At 43.0% G+C, this 5,228-nt stretch overlaps 1 long non-coding RNA gene across 1 annotated transcript; it reads right to left on the bottom strand.

Annotated features, from left to right (window-relative positions):
* Positions 1–312: 312 nt before the first annotated feature.
* LOC149333102 (uncharacterized) lies at positions 313–3,495 on the bottom strand. Its single transcript, XR_016284927.1, has 2 exons — positions 3,215–3,495; positions 313–483 (listed from the first exon to the last, which is right to left on the bottom strand). It is a non-coding gene; the product is annotated as an uncharacterized LOC149333102 (long non-coding RNA).
* Positions 3,496–5,228: the final 1,733 nt, after the last annotated feature.

Genomic DNA, 5,228 nt, shown 5'->3' with positions numbered 1-5,228 from the left:
CCGTCTATAGACACTTGTCTATAGACGGACTATAGACGACCTATAGACTTATCCATAGACTTCCTGTAGATTACTGTCTATAGACAGTCTACAGACAAAAGTCTACTGGTCCAGTAGACATATGTCTATAGACTGTCTATAGACATTCCATAGGTGTGTGGCCTGGCAGTGCTACAGACCTTTGTCTATAGACAGTCTATAGACCTGTCTACTAAACTTTTAGTAGACCATTATCTATAGACTGCCTATAGACAGACAGTCTACAACCGTTGAAAAAGGTCGCCGGACACAGTTCACAAATGACACAATCAATATACTTACAAATTTAGTTTACTTCCAAGCTATCCAGGCTGGGAATATGCAATACATGCACCATAAGAATGCACCACAGTAACATAAATGTTGAAAGTAACAGTCCGGCTAGTTTCCTCAGAAGCATTCTTGCGGCCTGTTGTCTGCAGTCAATCATCCGGGCATGTTCACCTGTACAGCACAAAGGAAAAAAATATAATATAAGAGGAACTGAAAAAAAAATCCCATTCCATCTCTAAGCATGTGCTTTACGATGCAAGGCATATCCTGGCTATGCCATTCTAGAAAGGCAATCTTGATCTTTTGGTTTGGTTTTATGGGGTTCAAAGACCCAAGGCGACACAGGCTACGAGACGCTGAAGTGAAACGCTGCGGAATAATTTCGGCCACCTGTGCAGAGTACACAGGCATTTAGCATTTTGCCTCTATTAAAATGCGACCGCATAGGCCGGAATCGAACCTGCATTTTTCAGGTCGCCAGACGAACATGATAGCCACTGAGCTATCGCGCCGGCTTAATCATTTCAGTAAATACACGACAGATAAGTGCCTTCATAAAATATTGTAACAAAGACCCATAATCCCTGGAGCACTCTACTCTGAATCCAGTACTGATACTGATTTCTGTATTGCAATACTGTTACAGCCAATACTGATCTCTGTATGGCAATCCTTTTACATTATTTGTAACAGAAGACTTCGAACAATTGTGCCACATGTCTGCATTCACTCGCAAGGAGCTGTTAAGAATGTCATCTCCATATAATACAGATTCAGTGCACCTTACACAGGGATCCAAAAAGGAGAATATTGCAGCATTTATTCTTATAACCGCTATAGAAGAAGCGCTTCAAAATACCCTGCGTGAAGAATGGTACATCCGGCTAAATATTTAACTGACTCGGGTGTTGCATCGCTAAATGCGCCTTGTAAAAAAGGTGCCTTTCGGCTACACTGCTGGCATATTCATGCTGTAATTTGACGAGTGAGATATCATTTCGTGGTTCCTTTTTGTTCATATAATGTTTAAGTGCAGTAATTGCGTGTTTAGATCAACGTTATCAGAAATATTCGTCTGCCACTACGAACAGCTGAAACAAGCGGCATACGCAGCAATGGATCTGGTCCATATGGCCTCATCCTCTGGGTAAACTACCACTCCTTTCATGGCGGACAAGTCGTTTACCCAGAGTAAGTGCAAATGCGCCACCAGATCCACTGCTGCGTATTCCGCTTGTTTCGGCTCTTCGTAGTGGCAGACGAATATTTATAACTTCGATCTAAACACGCATGTACTCCACTCAAACACTATATTAACAAAAATAAACTATGAAATGCCATCTCACGCGTCAAATTACAACATGAATATGCCAGCAGTCTAGCCAGAAGGCACCTTTTTACAAGGTGCATTTAGCGATGCAACACCAGAGCCAGTTAAAGATTTTGCCGGGTGTACGTAAGCAGATACTCAAACGGGCACAAGCTATACAAACCCAGCAGGCAGAAGCAACTAGTTCACCACAGATTTGCGCCTATAACTTGAAGCACAAAGACGGAACAGCATACTCATACATCTGCGCGCGCTCTTAGAAACAATAAGCGGGTTGCAGCGCTTCCATGCCGCGCTCATTATTTACAAACCTCACACCGCACACAGAGGCTGCAGCTGCGCCGTTTCAAAAGCAGTCGAGAGGTTGAGACAACATATTACTGTCACGACAAAATACCGTCTGAAATTCACTTAGTTTTTCCTTCAAGTGCAGCCACAACAGCGCAGTAAAGAGATGTGTTTCTTGCATGGAGGTAGTCTAAACCAACGCTGCTAGAAAAATCAGCGAAAGCATTGAACGCGCTCAAAGTAGAACGTATTTCAATGAAACAATTAACGCCTTCAACAGGCGCAGCTATAATAACACGAGAGCTTAATTTAATTTAAGGCGCAAATAAGCGGCGAGTTACATTGGCGCTTTCGTAACGTAGCAGTCTGAAATCAGAAACACATACTTTGCCTCTCGCGCAAATGGTATTCGAGAAATCTGTGCACGCGTGAGCGGGATTCATGAACGAACCACTCGGAACGAAATGTATGCCACCTCTTGTCGAGCCGACCTTTACCCAGCTTTCAAAATGATGTGCCCGCAAGCCAGCGGCGGCGGCCAACGGCTCTGATGACAGACACGGACGAATCCATACGTGTGCAACGAAGGGGAGATGGGATGGAGCTCGTGGGTTCTTCGCGGTGTTTGAGCACGCCGGCCATTCGCGCCGGCAACGAATGTTATTCACCCATCACACTATTAGAATTCCTCCAGCGCCGCTTGACTACAACTTCGACAAACGTCTCGCGCTCCAGTCAATAGCGTTACCAGACACCTTTGCTGAAACGTCGGCGTACACGACGCGCATCGAGCGAGCGTCCATACGCAAGCAATGCACACCTCAAAAAGAACAACACTCCATGGTCCAGACAGGCGATAACACAAAGATTAGAAAATAAATGTAATTAGGCACAGAACGAGAGTGTATGTAAGTACAGTACGTTTTCGGAGGTGCAAAGTAAATTGAGCTCACACGGCGCTAACTAACGCACAGTTCCATTTCCGCCGTCATTCACAGGCTAAACAACATTTCTGGCTGCAAATATACCTTAAAACACAAAAAATCTGGTAGACAGCTCGCGAGGAGCGGCTTATCATCAAGGGCATCGCACAAACTGCCTTTCCGCGCGTTAGTAAAGACAGCGGCACAGAGATAAGCGGCATTAGTCGAGAACCCGATGGCTTCCGCCTTAGAAACGAAGATGGGACGTTTGTAACTGCGCACATAATCTGTTCTGCACACACAGCTCTGCTTAGAGTGGTTTAGGAGACCAAATGAATAAAATATAAACGTGTAGACTTACCGTAAGCGGACGATGAAGCTGGATTTTGAAGAAAACGTAATCCTCGAAAAACACGCCAACACTGCCGATGCAGCCACGCACAGGGTTGTTTGCAGCCCAAATGATTTTCTGCCGTCTCGCGGTAAAACGGGTAAAACGTGAAACAGAAACCCACTTCACGGTCGTATCTTTATCGCTCGAACTCTTGCCGTGTGCAGCTTGATCTGATATCCAAGACCACAGAAGGCAATTGGTTTATAAGCTTAAATTCTTCGCTTACCCTCTAAAAATCTTATTGTTTTCGTGAAAACAGAACCCAAATCTAACTGCTTGTCCGTATACGCGCCGCATCTCCCACCGAATAGTATGTGGTACAATCCTCAAATAATAATTATAATGTTGCATAGCATAACGTCTTTTTTGCGTGTGTTCGTGTTTAGAAAACTGATATGCCCGACATCAGCGTGTCATCGGCTCCGAAGCAACAAGTGCAAGGGTAGGAACGAAAAAATACTGGCTTTGTGATTCGTCGCAGCACTTATTCACGTGAATACAAACTGCAAAGGTATAAATGGGAGATCTTAATCGCACAGAGAACCAGGCTCTTTGAGACTATTCTAAGGTGTTTCTAAGGGATGGGCGCTTCCTTGAGTTCTCACGCCCGTCTTTCCCCCTTTATTTTCAGGATGTTTTAAAGACAAATGTAGAACCGTTGATGAAATGTTTCTGATTTCAGCGCGTTGGACAGGAACGATCGAAAGATGGAATGGAATTGTGTCGAGAGATTCCTTTTAGGGACAGCGTATTCGTTCGATGTAGTATAGTTTGCGGGCACCCTTACTTCAAGAACGGCTGCCTTTCCTCGGCTTACTTGTTAGCATTAAATATTCAATTGTATTGACAATATACGTCACGGTATAACGAAAAGGAGTTTGTCAAGGCTGCTGAAAACAATATACAGGAGGGTGTTGTAATGTCCTCACGCAATAGTTTTTTTAATTTCTGTAACAGCGAAGGAGGTGGAGGACTCCCGACATAGTTGCGGTCACCAGATGCAGGTACCCTCAGCATGCAGTGCAAAAAGAAATTGACATTGTACTGGACTTAGTCGAAAGTCGGAGTATCGAGCATTGTTAGATAAAATTAGGATTGTTATAGACTGGTCTATAGACAGTAGACTATCTATAGTTTACAGTCTATAGACGAAAGGAAATTGAGGTAGTTGTAGCCTGTAGTCTATAGAGAGTCTATAGACCGTCTATAGACGAAAGGAAATTGAAGCAGCTACAGACCGTAGCCTATAGAGAGTCTATAGACCGTCTATAGACTCGCTAAAGACCGTAGTCTATAGATGAAAATAAATTGAGGCAGCTATAGACCTTAGTCAACAGACAGTCTATAGACCATCTATAGACGAAAGAAAATTGAGTCAGCTATAGACTTTAGTCTATAGATCGTCTATAGACGAAAAGAAATTGAGGGAGCTATAGACCTTGGTCTATAGAGAGTCTGTAGACCTTCTATAGACAAAAGGAAATTGTGGCAGCTATAGACCTTAGTCTATAAAGAGTCTATAGACCGTCTATAGACGAAAGGAAATTCATGCAGTTATAGACTTTAGTCTATAGTCTATAGACAAAAGAAAATTGAGGCAGCAATAGACCTTAGTCTATAGACAAAAGGATATTGAAGCAGTTATAGACTTTAGTCTATAGACCGTCTATAGACGAAAGGAAATTGAGGTAGCTATAGACATCAGTCTATAGCGAGTCTATAGACCGTCTATAGACTAAAGGAAATTGAGGCAGCTATAGACTTTAGTCTATAGAGAGTCTATAGACAGTCTATAGACGAAAGTAAATTGAGGCAGCTATAGACCTTAGTCTAGAGAGTGTCTATAGACCGTCTATAGACTACAGGAAATCGAGACAACTATAGACTTTAGTCTATAGAGAGTCTATAGACAGTCTATAGACGAAATGAAATTGAGGCAGCTATAGACTTTAGTCTATAGAGAATCTATAGACAGTCTATA

Source organism: Amblyomma mixtum, chromosome 8, assembly GCF_055824585.1.
Source record: "Amblyomma mixtum isolate Tamu chromosome 8, ASM5582458v1, whole genome shotgun sequence".
NCBI lineage: Eukaryota > Metazoa > Arthropoda > Arachnida > Ixodida > Ixodidae > Amblyomma > Amblyomma mixtum.
Note: the sequence above shows the minus strand (reverse complement) of the source record. Positions and strands in the feature narration are given on the sequence as shown.